Source organism: Triticum aestivum, chromosome 5A (genome assembly GCF_018294505.1).
Source record: "Triticum aestivum cultivar Chinese Spring chromosome 5A, IWGSC CS RefSeq v2.1, whole genome shotgun sequence".
Lineage (NCBI taxonomy): Eukaryota > Viridiplantae > Streptophyta > Magnoliopsida > Poales > Poaceae > Triticum > Triticum aestivum.
The window spans coordinates 63,354,825-63,367,384 of record NC_057806.1 but is presented as its reverse complement, the minus strand read 5'-3'; the positions used below and the strand labels follow the sequence as shown (position 1 = coordinate 63,367,384).

Here is a 12,560-nt window from a genome sequence, read left to right as displayed (position 1 = left end):
ATCCGAAGTGGATCGCAGCCCCTGAATTCTGATCCGGACCCCCTATGCGGCTCATGTCCTGGAAGGAGACGAGCTTGTCGTGGGGCGACGAAGAAGAGTTGACCGGACTGCAAAAATGCATCCAGTCCCTGGTGAACAAGCAGCTCAAGCTTGTCAACATAATCCAGGTCATGCTCGTCCGCCGGATCCTTCCGTGTCAAGAACGGGACTTCAATTTGTGGGAGTTCAGCCCGGCGCAGCACCGCACTCTGAGCAGGCTCTTTGACACGACGTACGAAGATGTCTGGAGGGGGCTAACCAAAGGCGCCGAGGCTCCCACATCCGCCTCCGAAGACCGCGGATTCCGCTCGCAGCGTTCTGCTGGCGAGGTAAGATATTTCCATCCTTTACAGGATGTTAAGTTTTTTCATAGTTTGACTCTATGCGGGATCTAAACTCCCTCACCTTTGACAGGATTGGTGGGAGAAGTCCGGACAGATTAACTGTCCGGCTCCCTTGCCCGAAGACCCAGCCCCTGCTCTCCTAGAGAAGCTGCTGGTTCCGGCACCTTATGTGGTGCCGGAGAAGAAGGCCAAGAAGAAGAAGGCCACAGGGACTCAAAAGAGTTCCCGGCATATGGTGGTGTCGGACTCATCGTCCGACGAGTCCGAGATGCACTCCTCCCATGAAAACGAGGAGGAGGAAGAAGAAACCTCTCCCCCTCCACCGGGGGGAGGAGAGAAGAGGAAGGCCGCCCCAGTAGGGGAAGCCGAGGGGTCCAAGAAGAGGAAAACCCCTCCGCCGGACTACGTCCCCGACGCCGACGAGGATGAAGAGGAGTGGCTGGACAGGGCCAAGCGTCCGGCGAGATCGTAAGTGTTCGGATACCAGAGTAACTCGTGATATTCCTTTTATTGCACAGCTTTCCCTACGTCGGATATAATCATGCAGTCCGCCCAAGGACAGGCTCGACGAGTCGTCGAGCGGCTCCCTGGATTCATCGGACGTGAATTCAGTTCCGCCCGCTGCTTCCCCCTATGCTGCGGATGACGCCGAAGTGGCGTCACGACAAGCTCCGGGGCGAGAGGAGGTGGTCCAGGAGGAGCCGTGAGGCGACCTCCCGGACTCCAGGTGTGAAGGGGACAAGACCCCCCTGGGCTCCAAGTCCGGCTTTAAGTCGGACACTGCGCCGGAATCATCAACGGTTCCAGACCGTGGTAGGCGAACTCCTGCCAAGAGGAGCAAGCGTACTGAGCCGGCGTCCTCCGTCCAACCGGAAGCGCTGCACAATCTGCTGGAGGAGCTTAAGGGCGCCTCCATCAACGAGGAGCACCGTGCCATCATGAGTATGGTGGTCCAGAAGGTTCGGTCCGCCAAAAGCGGACTGAATGAAGCTTGTGCTAGCCATCTAACAGGCTTCGAGGTAAGTAAAAATATGTAAAAATATTACCGTATAGACAGTAGCCCCTGATGCTCTGTTTGGCGTTCGGAAAGAAAAGCCGAATAGAGGATCTATTAAATATCACAGGAGTCTAACTAAAAAGGAGTCAATATACGTATGCAGGCTTCGCTGCTGGTCACCGTCGCACTGACTGCGGAGGTGGGTGCCCTGAAGCAGGGCCTCGAGCGGACCGAGCAAGAGCTCGGCCTTGCCAAATGGCAGCTCGAGGAGAAAGAAGGTAAGAGATACCTTATAGAAAAAATGCCTATAGGAAGGCGCAATTAAAAAATGACAGGAGTATACTGCTTATTGTAGGGGCCACAACTGATGTGGCGACCCTCAAGCAGGCGCTGTCCGAGGCCGAGAAGAAAGCGGCCATGGAGCGCGCCGAGCGGGAGAAATTTGAGGCGCAGGTCGGCGAGGTGCAGCAAGAGCTTCAGGTTCTCATGCACAAACATGAGAGTTTGGAGCTCGACTCAAAGACACGAGCGTCCGAGCTTGCTGCGGCCCTTAAAACTGCCAAATCTGCCAAGGCCGAAGCCCAGAAGGCCCTCCAGGAATTGGATGCGGTGAAAAAGATAGCGGCGGGTAAGGCATTCTATATGCAATGTAGACATATAAAAGTAAACTACTTGTTACTTACCCGAATCCGGAGCTCTCCAGGGGCATTCGCAGATCTTCCCCGCAGCGTATCCGATGCCGCCGCATTCTACCGAGTCGAGGAAGGCAGCTCGACAGAGAAGGTGTTCTGGTCTCAGTATGCTGAGGCCGGACACCCTGTGCCCTTGAGCAACTAGCTGAAGCAGCTGGTCGAGCTCCACAAGGCGGCCGAACAGGCCCTGAAGGGCTTCATAGTTCGGCTGTGGCCTGGAGAGGCCCTGCCCTGGGAGCTACTTCGGACTGGTGCGGCGGCTGGTGGAGGCTTGTCCAAGGCTCGAGGTCATCAAGCGCTCCGTCTGCATCAAAGGTGCCCGTAGGGCCCTTGCCCGTGCAAAGGTGCACTGGGGTAAGCTAGACGGTGAGAAGCTTTTGAAGGACGGGCCGCCGCCGGGGAAGGAGCATCGCAAGTCCGAGAACTATTACAAGGATGTTCTTGCTGGTGCACGCCTTGTGGCGGATGAATGTACCAAGGATGTAATTTTTGAATGAACTTTCTCGTGTTATCCTGTGTGCTAAAAACTTGTTCATATGCGCTAAGCAATGCTTGAATTTAAAATATTACTTTCTGTGCGGCCGTTTATCAAAAAATTGAGAGATGGCCAGTCGTCGGCTTCTGCCCCCATGCCACTAGTGCTGGGGTGTTCGGGATAAACCTGAGCGCTCTTTTTCCCATGATTGGGTCCGTCGAGGGAGGTGGTCAGCACAGCGAACAAGGCAATCGGACTATAATGCTTGAACACTCTCACTTAGCCATAGAACTCTATAATTTTAAATTTTGGCGAAGCCCCTAATATTCGGAAGACTGATTTCGGGGCGCTATCCACGCCTTGGCCGGACAAAGCCGGTTCCTCGCTCGAAGCGGCATAAGCCTTTAAGGACTCGAAAAATCTCTCGAACAGCGACCGGTCTCTCGCCTCATCATGATAGTCAGTTTTAGCTTTCTCCACTGAGGTGCTCGGCCCAGCTCAACTGGGGCACAATCGCAGTGGTTCTCCTAGTGCTACCTTAGCCGATATAGCGGAATGTAAGGCACCAAAACTAGGACAAACCCAACTATTGACCCAAATCATGATTCGGAGCCGATGCATATAGTGCTATAAGTTCGGGGTGCCGCACTTGTGAAAGTGGACGGACTTCTCACGCCATATTGATGGGTACTGAAGGCCTTGGCGTATTTTGCCGTACCACAGTGTACGGATGCAGCATGTTATTAATAAACATATATATAAAAAGAGGGTAATGCAAAAAATAGACAAAAAGCTATGCATTGTTTATAGAAAGGCTGCTATGAAAGCGGAACAATACAAATAGTGCGATAGGCAAAATAAATTGGACTATTTAACATGTCCTGGCCAGGGGAAGGCCGCGGAATTGTATTAAAAACAGGTATACTTCTCGCAATAGAGACCACCTGGGAGTTCCATAATGCGGCGTGGCTTGTCTGCTTCCCTGGATCTTGCATCATTTGTGCGGCAGTTGAATTGCCGAACGGGTCGTCCGAAGTATGGAGTCCTGAGAGTAAGAGGAAAAAAAGAAGGAATCCGACAGCCCCTGGTGCGGTTTAAGCCGTATTTCGGGCGCACCGTGATAGTGCCCCTTCCCCTGTGCCCATGGTATTTCAAGAGCGTAGTTATGTACGCGAAGCGCTGGTTTCGCTATATCGTGAGAGCTAGGGTTGGGGCCGCATTGCTACGCTAGCTCGGAACGTGCCAGGCGGTCTTGGTTGTAGGGTACTCCGGGCGCGCTTGACAGTGTCCGGCTTTTTGAAGGCCGAACTGGAGAACTGCCTAGAGAGGCTGCTTTGTACTTCTGCTGCGAGCGCTGCCATGTGCTCCTCCGCTCGGAGGGAGATTTCAGTGTTCCCATTGACCGTGATTACTCCTCTAGGGCCTGGCATCTTGAGCTTGAGGTATGCATAGTGCGGTACCGCGTTGAATTTTGCGAATGCGGTTTGCCCGAGCAGTGCGTGATAGCCACTACGGAACGGGACTATGTCGAAGATTAACTCCTCGCTTCGGAAGTTATCCGGAGATCCGAAGACCACTTCCAGTGTAACTGAGCCTGTACAGTTGGCTTCTACACCTGGTATGACGCCTTTAAAGGTCGTTTTGGTGGGCTTGATCCTCGAGGGATCTATGCCCATCTTTCACACTGTATCCTGGTAAAGCAGGTTCAGGCTGCTGCCGCTGTCCATGAGGACTCTTGTGAGCTGAAATCCGTCAATGATTGGGTCTAGAACGAATGCGGCGAAGCCGCCGTGACGGATGCTAGTGGGGTGGTCCCTTCGATCAAAGGTGATCGGGCAGGAGGACCATGGGTTGAACTTTGGGGCGACCGGCTCCATCGCATATACGTCCCGTAACGCACGCTTCCGCTCCATCTTGGGGATGTGGGTTGCGTATATCATGTTCACCGTCCGCACTTGCGGGGGAAATCCCTTCTGTCCACTGTTGTTTGGCGGCCTGGGCTCCTCCGTCGCTACGCAGCCCCTTGTCTTTGTTTTTGGCTCTTAACTTGCTTGCCTGCTTGAACACCCAATAATCCCTGTTGGTGTGATTGGCTGGCTTTTCGGGGGTGCCATGTATCTGGCACAAGCGGTCGAGTATTCAGTCCAAACTGGACGGGCCCTGAGTTTTTCTTTTGAATGGCTGTTTCCGTTGACCGGATTTGTAGCCTCGGAATCCGGCATTAACTGCCGTATCCTCGTTGCTGTCGATGTTAACGCGGCGCTTTTGTTTGTTCCGACGCGACCTGTCACTTTTGTCCTTGGTATTCGAATTACTAGTGTTCTTTGTTAAGTTGTTACTGCGAGCTAGCCAGCTGTCTTCTCCCGCGCAAAAGCGGGTCAATATGTCATGAGGGCTGCCATAGATTTCGGCTTTTCCTGTCCCAGGTGCCAGGCCAGCCACTCGTCACGGATATTATGCTTGAAGGCCGCTAAGGCCTCTGCGTCCGGACAGTCGACTATCTGGTTTTTCTTTGTTAGGAACCGTGTCTAGAATTGCCTGGCCGATTCTTCTGGCTGCTGAATTATGTGGCTTAGGTCATCGGCGTCCGGTGGTCGCACATAAGTGCCCTAGAAGTTGTCAAGGAATGCGCTTCCAGGTCCTCCCAAGAACCGATTGAGTTTGCTGGCAAGCTGTTAAGCCAATGTCGGGCCGGTCCCTTAAGTTTGAGTGGGAGGTATTTGATGGCGTGTAGATCATCGCCGCGGGCCATGTGGATATGAAGGAGATAATCCTCGATCCATACCACAGGATCTGTTGTGCCATCGTACGATTCGATGTTTACGGGTTTGAAGCCCTCAGGGATTTTATGATCCATTACTTCATCTGTGAAGCATAGTGGGTGTGCGGCGCCTCTGTATTGGGCTATATCACGATGCAGCTCAAAGGAGCTTTGTCTGTTGAGTTTTGCCCGGCCGGATTCATTGCATCCGGAGTGACGATCACCGTCATGTGCCGTGGGGCGCCTGCGCGATCCGTAGATCGATCTTGTTTGCCTTGCCTTGTCCTCCAGGATGTCGCGTAGGTCGAGCGCATTTTCCCATGCCTTAGTATGCTTGACACGGTGCCGGGGCATGGCTTGAGTGGAGGGCCAAGAGGCCTCTCTGTCGCGACCACGAGGTGGCCTGTCGGCCAAGTCATACACTGGTGATGTAGGTGCTTCCTCCTCTAGTCGGGGTAGCAGCCTGCGCTTTGGGTAACTCTTGGAGGGGCGTTCGAGTTCATACTCTTCGGCCGCAAGGACTTCACTCCATCTGTCAGCTAGCAAATCCTGATCAGCTCTAAGCTGTTGCCGCTTTTTCTTGAGGCTTCTTGCCGTGGCCATGAGCCTGCGTTTAAAACGCTCTTGTTCGGCAAGATCTTCTGGCACGACGAACTCGTCGTCGTCGAGGCTTGCCTCATCTTCGGAGGGAGGCGTATAATTATCGTCCTCAACCTCTTGGTCCACCGCCCTCTCGTGAGGGCTGGCTTCTCTGTCCTCCTGTGCCGAATTTTGCTGGAGGGGGTGTTCTTCGGCGCTATCTAGAGTAGTATTATCTCCCGTGCCGGAATCACCGTTTTTGCTTTGGCGGGATTTAGAGCGGCGCCGCTGACGCTGGCGCTTGGGCTGTTTCTTAGAGGTATCGTCCACCGCTGTTCCATCGCCATCTCCATCCTTTGGAGTGTCCACCATATATATGTCATATGACGAGGTGGCCTTCCAACGCCCTACAGGTGCTAGTTCTTGTTCGTCTCCTGCATCGTCGTCCATGCCGTCGATGTCTTCGGAGTCGAAGTCAAGCATGTCGGTTAAGTCGTCGACAGTGGCTACGAAGTGGGTGGTGGGTGGGTTTTGAATTTCGGTGTTGCATTCCCTTTTTAATTATTTTTTGCGCCCCGTGAGAAACAGAATGCACGTGCGCGATATATATTAAGCCTGTCATCATATTTTTTGACATTTGCGATATGTTTTAGCTCGGAGCTCATTAGTCACGCGTCTAGGGAGAGTTGGGGCGCGAAAAGCGCGTTCTGGAAGGGGTGTAAAATACGTGTTGCTGCGGTATAGAGGGAGGGGTGGAAATCGTGGTAAACTCGTCTTCGTAGTTGAGCTAGAGAGTAAGTAGTATAGGGAATTATCCATTATTAGGCGACGGTTGTAATGGTAGTAAGAATGTACAGTCGTCTTTGTAGAGGACGTGGGAGTGGGAAGAATAAGGGATGAAGCCGGGGGTAACATGTCGGATGCGATCATACCAGCATTAAAGCACCGGATCCCATCAGAACTCCGAAGTTAAGCGTGCTTGGGCGAGAGTAGTACTAGGATGGGTGACCTCCTCGGAACTCCTCGTGTTGCATTCCCTTTTTAATTATTTTTTTGCGCCCCATGAGAAACAGAACGCACGTGCGTGATATATATTAAGACCGTCATCATATTTTTGACATTTGCGATATGTTTTAGCTCGGAGCTCATTAGTCACGCGTCTAGGGAGAGTTGGGGCGCGAAAAGCGCGTTATGAAAGGGGTGTAAAATACGTGTTGCTGCGGTATAGAGGGAGGGTGGAAATCATGGTAAATTCGTCTTTGTAGTTGAGCGAGAGAGTAAGTAGTATAGGGCATTATACATTATTAGGCGACGGTTGTAATGGTAGTAAGAATGTATAGCCGTCTTTGTAGCGGACGTGGGAGTGGGAAGCATAAGGGATGAAGCCGGGGGTAACATGTCGGATGCAATCATACCAGCACTAAAGCACCGGATCCCATCAGAACTCCGAAGTTAAGCGTGCTTGGGCGAGTGTAGTACTAGGATGGGGACCTCCTGGGAAGTCCTCATCTTGCATTCCCTTTTTAATTATTTTTTTGCGCCCTGTGAGAAACAGAACGCACGTGCGCGATATATATTAAGCCCGTCATCATATTTTTGACATTTGCGATATGTTTTAGCTCGGAGCTCATTATTCACGGCTCTAGGGAGAGTTGGGGCGCGAAAAGCGCGTTCTGAAAGGGGTGTAAAATATGTGTTGCTGTATTTTTTTGCGCCCCATGAGAAACAGAATGCATGTGCGCGATATATATTAAGCCCGTCATAATATTTTTGACATTTGCGATATGTTTTAGCTCGGAGATCATTAGTCACGCGTCTAGGGAGAGTTGGGGCACGAAAAGCGCGTTCTGAAAGGGGTGTAAAATATGTGTTGCTGAGGTATAGAGGGAGGGGTGGAAATCATGGTAAACTCGTCTTCGTAGTTGAGCGAGAGAGTAAGTAGTATAGGGCGTTATCTATTACTAGGTGACGGTTGTAATGGTAGTAAGAATATATAGCCGTCTTTGTAGCGGACGTGGGAGTGGGAAGTATAAGGGATGAAGCCGGGGGTAACATGTCGGACGCGATCATACCAACACTAAAGCACTAGATGCCATCAAAACTCCGAAGTTAAGCGTGCTTGGGCGAGAGTAGTACTAGGACGGGTGACCTCCTGGGAAGTCCTCGTGTTACATTCCTTTTTTAATTATTTTTTTGCACCCCATGAGAAACAGCACGCACGTGCGCGATATATATTAAGCCCATCATCATATTTTTAACATTTGCGATATGTTTTAGCTCGGAGCTCATTAGTCACGCGTCTAGGGAGAGTTGGGGCGCGAAAAGCGCGTTCTGAAAGGGGTGTAAAATTCGTGTTGCTGCGGTATAGAGGGAGGGGTGGAAATCGTGGAAAACTCGTCTTCGCAGTTGAGCGAGAGAGTAGGTAGTATAGGGCATTATCCATTATAAGGCGACAGTTGTGATGGTAGTAAGAATTTACAGCCGTCTTTGTAGCGGACGTGGGAGTGGGAAGCATAAGGGATGAATCCAGGGGTAACATGTTGGATGCGATCATACCAGCACTAAAGCACCAGATCCCATCAAAACTCTGTAGTTAAGCGTGCTTGGGCGAGAGTAGTACTAGGATGGGTGACCTCCTGGGAAGTCCTTGTGTTGTAGTCCCTTTTCTATTATTTTTTGCGCCCCGTGAGAAATAGAACGCACGTGTGCGATATATATTAAGCCCGTCATCATTTTTTTGACATTTGCGATATGTTTTTGCTCGGAGCTTATTAGTCATGCGTCTAGGGAGAGTTGGGCGCGAAGAGCACATTCTGAAAGAGGTGTAAAATACGTGTTGCTGCGGTATAGAGGGAGGGTGGAAATCGTGGTAAATTCGTCTTCGTAGTTGAGCGAGAGAGTAAGTAGTATAGGGCATTATCCATTATTAGGCGATGGTTGTAATGGTAGTAAGAATGTATAGCCATCTTTGTAGCGGACGTGGGAGTGGGAAGCATAAGGGATGAAGTCGGGGGTAACATGTCGGATGCGATCATACCAGCACTAAAGCACCGGATCCCATCAGAACTCCGAAGTTAAGCGTGCTTGGGCGAGAGTAGTACTAGGATGCGGACCTCCTGGGAAGTCCTCGTCTTGCATTCCCTTTTTAATTATTTTTTGCGCCCCGTGAGAAACAGAACGCATCTGCGCGATATATATTAAGCCCGTCATCAAATTTTTGACATTTGCGATATGTTTTAGCTCGGAGCTCATTAGTCACGCGAATAGGGAGAGTTGGGGCGCGAAAAGCGCGTTCTGAAAGGGGTGTAAAATATGTGTTGCTGTATTTTTTTGCGCCCCGTGAGAAACAGAACGCATGTGCGCGATATATATTAAGCCCGTCATCATATTTTTGACATTTGCGATATGTTTTAGCTCGGAGCTCATTAGTCACGCGTCTAGGGAGAGTTGGGGCGCGAAAAGCGCGTTCTTAAAGGGGTGTAAAATATGTGTTGCTGCGGTATAGAGGGAGGGGTGGAAATCATGGTAAACTCGTCTTCGTAGTTGAGCGAGAGAGTAAGTAGTATAGGGCATTATCTATTACTAGGCAACGGATGTAATGGTAGTAAGAATATATAGCCGTCTTTGTAGCGGACGTGGGAGTAGGAAGTATAAGGGATGAAGCCGGGGGTAACATGTCGGACGCGATCATACCAGCACTAAAGCACCGGAGCCTATAGTTAAGCGTGCTTGGGAGAGAGTAGTACTAGGATGGGTGACCTCCTGGGAAGTCCTCGTGTTGCATTCCCTTTTTAATTATTTTTTTGCGCCCCATGAGAAACAAAACGCACATGCGCGATATATATTAAGCCCGTCATCATATTTTTGACATTTGCGATATGTTTTAGCTCGGGGCTCATTAGTCACGCGTCTAGGGAGAGTTGGGGCACGAAAAGCGCGTTCTGAAAGGGGTGTAAAATACGTGTTGCTGTGGTATAGAGGGAGGGGTGGAAATCGTGGTAAACTCGTCTTCGTAGTTGAGCGAGAGAGTAAATAGTATAAGGCATTATCCATTAGTAGGCGACGGTTGTAATGGTAGTAAGAATGTATAGTCGTCTTTGTAGCGGACGTGGGAGTGGGAAGCATAAGGGATGAAGCCCGGGGTAACATGTCGGATGCGATCATACCAGCACTAAAGCACTGGATCCCATCAGAACTCCGAAGTTAAGCGTGCTTGGGCGAGAGTAGTACTAGGATGGGTGACCTCCTGGGAAGTCCTCGTGTTGCATTCCCTTTTCAATTATTTTTTTGCGCCCCGTGAGAAACAGAACGCACGTGCGCGATATATATTAAGCCCGTCATCATATTTTTGACATATGTAGTACTAGGATGGGTGACCTCCTGGGAAGTCCTCGTGTTGCATTCCCTTTTCAATTATTTTTTTGCGCCCCGTGAGAAACAGAACACACGAGCGCGATATATATTAAGCCCGTCGTCATATTTTTGACATTTGCGATATGTTTTAGCTCGGAGCTCAGTAGTCACGCGTCTAGGAAGAGTTGGGAAGCGAAAAACGCATTCTGAAAGGGGTGTAAGATATGTGTTGCTGCGGTATAAAGGGAGAGGTGGAAATCGTGGTAAACTCGTCTTCGTAGTTGAGCGAGAGAGTTAGTAGTATAGGGCATTATCCATTATTAGGCGACGGTTGTAATGGTAGTAAGAATGTACAGCCGTCTTTTTAGCGGACGTGGGAGTGGGAAGCATAAGGGATGAAGCCAGGGGTAACATGTCAGGTGCGATAATACCAGCACTAAAGCATTGGATCCCATCAGAACTCTGTAGTTAAGCGTGCTTGGGCGAGAGTACTACTAGGATGGGTGACCTCCTGGGAAGTCCTCGTGTTGCATTCCCTTTTCAATTATTTTTTTGCCCCCCGTGAGAAACAGAACGCACGTTAGCGATATATATTAAGCCCGTCATCATATTTTTTACATTTACGATATGTTTTAGCTCAGAGCTCATTAGTCACGCGTCTAGGGAGAGTTGGGGCGAGAAAAGCGCGTTCTGAAAGAGATGTAAAATACGTGTTGCTACGCTATAGACATAGGAGTGGAAATCATGGTAAACTGGTCTTCGTAGTTGAGCGAGAGAGTAAGTAGTATAGGGCATTATCCATTATTAGGAGACGGTTGCAATGGTAGTAAGAATGTACAGCCGTCTTTGTAGCGGATGTGGGAGTGGGAATCATAAGGGATGAAGCCGGTGGTAACATGTCAGATGCGATCATACCAGCACTAAAGCACCGGATCCCATCAGAACTCCGAAGTTAAGCGTGCTTGGGCGAGAGTAGTACTAGTATGGGTGACCTCCTGGGAAGTCCTCGTCTTGCATTCTGTTTTTAATTATTTTTTTGCGCCCAGTCCTCGTGTTGTATTCCCTTTTTAATTATTATTTTAAGCCCCGTGAGAAACAGAACGCACGTGCGTGATATATATTAAGCCCGTCATCATATTTTTTACATTTGTGATATGTTTCAACTTAGAGCTTATTAGTCACGCGTCTAGGGAGAGTTGGGGCGCGAAAAGCGCGTTCTGAAAGAGGTGTAAAATACGTGTTGCTACGGTATAGAGGGAGGGGTGGAAATCATGGTAAACTGGTCTTCGTAGTTGAGCGAGAGAGTAAGTAGTATCGGGCATTATCCATTATTAGGAGATGGTTGTAATGGTCGTAAGAATGTACAGCCGTCTTTGTAGCGGACGTGGGAGTTGGAATCATAAGGGATGAAGCCGGTGGTCACATGTCAGATGCGATCATACCAGCACTAAAGCACCGGATCCCATCAGAATTCCGAAGTTAATCGTGCTTGGGCGAGAGTAGTACTAGGATGGGTGACCTCCTGGGAAGTCCTCGTCTTGCATTCCCTTTTTAATTATTTTTTTGCGCCCCGTGAGAAACAGAACGAACGTGCGCGATATATATTAATCCCGTCATCATATTTGCGCCCCGTGAGAAACAGAACGCATCTGCGCGATATATATTAAGCCCGTCATCATATTTTTGACATTTGCGATATGTTTTAGGTCGGAGCTCATTAGTCACGCATCTAGGGAGAGTTGGGGCGCGAAAAGCGCGTTCTGCAAGGGGTGTAAAATATGTGTTGCTGTATTTTTTTGCACCCCGTGAGAAACAGAACGTACATGCGCGATATATATTAAGCCCGTCATCATATTTTTGACATTTGCGATATGTTTTAGCTCGGAGCTCATTAGTAACGCGTCTAGGGAGAGTTGGGGCGCGAAAAGCACGTTCTGAAACGGGTGTAAAATACGTGTTGCTGCGGTATAGAGGGAGGGGTGGAAATCGTGGTAAACTCGTCTTCATAGTTGAGCGAGAGAGTAAGTAGTATAGGGCATTATCCATTATTAGGCGACGGTTGTAATGGTAGTTAGAATGTACAGCCGTCCTTGTAGCGGACGTGGGAGTGGGAAGAATAAGGGATGAAGCCGGGGTAACATGTCGGATGCGATCATACCAGCACTACAGCACCAGATCCCATCAGAACTTCGAAGTTAAGCGTGCTTGGGCGAGAGTAGTACTAGGATGGGTGACCTCCTCAGAAGTCCTCGTGTTGCATTCCCTTTTTAATTATTTTTTTGTGCCCCGTGATAAATAGAACGCACATGGGCGATATATA

General features: G+C 49.9%; 10 non-coding genes and 1 pseudogene across 10 annotated transcripts; all 11 read left to right on the top strand.

The window, feature by feature from the left end:
* Positions 1 to 6,805: 6,805 nt before the first annotated feature.
* LOC123109717 (5S ribosomal RNA) lies at positions 6,806 to 6,924 on the top strand. The gene has a single exon (XR_006452958.1). It is a non-coding gene; the product is annotated as a 5S ribosomal RNA (ribosomal RNA).
* Positions 6,925 to 7,288: 364 nt separating this feature from the next.
* On the top strand, positions 7,289 to 7,406 carry LOC123108900 (5S ribosomal RNA). The gene has a single exon (XR_006452245.1). It is a non-coding gene; the product is annotated as a 5S ribosomal RNA (ribosomal RNA).
* Positions 7,407 to 7,945: 539 nt separating this feature from the next.
* LOC123109016 (5S ribosomal RNA) lies at positions 7,946 to 8,064 on the top strand. Its single transcript, XR_006452356.1, has one exon. It is a non-coding gene; the product is annotated as a 5S ribosomal RNA (ribosomal RNA).
* A 365-nt stretch (positions 8,065 to 8,429) lies between these two features.
* Positions 8,430 to 8,548, top strand: LOC123108855 (5S ribosomal RNA). The gene has a single exon (XR_006452193.1). It is a non-coding gene; the product is annotated as a 5S ribosomal RNA (ribosomal RNA).
* Positions 8,549 to 8,910: 362 nt separating this feature from the next.
* Positions 8,911 to 9,028, top strand: LOC123108861 (5S ribosomal RNA). The gene has a single exon (XR_006452200.1). It is a non-coding gene; the product is annotated as a 5S ribosomal RNA (ribosomal RNA).
* A 538-nt stretch (positions 9,029 to 9,566) lies between these two features.
* LOC123109064 (uncharacterized) lies at positions 9,567 to 9,674 on the top strand (annotated as a pseudogene).
* Positions 9,675 to 10,039: 365 nt separating this feature from the next.
* On the top strand, positions 10,040 to 10,158 carry LOC123109454 (5S ribosomal RNA). The gene has a single exon (XR_006452681.1). It is a non-coding gene; the product is annotated as a 5S ribosomal RNA (ribosomal RNA).
* A 499-nt stretch (positions 10,159 to 10,657) lies between these two features.
* On the top strand, positions 10,658 to 10,776 carry LOC123108962 (5S ribosomal RNA). Its single transcript, XR_006452305.1, has one exon. It is a non-coding gene; the product is annotated as a 5S ribosomal RNA (ribosomal RNA).
* A 365-nt stretch (positions 10,777 to 11,141) lies between these two features.
* Positions 11,142 to 11,260, top strand: LOC123108687 (5S ribosomal RNA). The gene has a single exon (XR_006452012.1). It is a non-coding gene; the product is annotated as a 5S ribosomal RNA (ribosomal RNA).
* A 408-nt stretch (positions 11,261 to 11,668) lies between these two features.
* On the top strand, positions 11,669 to 11,787 carry LOC123108779 (5S ribosomal RNA). Its single transcript, XR_006452104.1, has one exon. It is a non-coding gene; the product is annotated as a 5S ribosomal RNA (ribosomal RNA).
* A 597-nt stretch (positions 11,788 to 12,384) lies between these two features.
* Positions 12,385 to 12,503, top strand: LOC123108765 (5S ribosomal RNA). Its single transcript, XR_006452090.1, has one exon. It is a non-coding gene; the product is annotated as a 5S ribosomal RNA (ribosomal RNA).
* Positions 12,504 to 12,560: the final 57 nt, after the last annotated feature.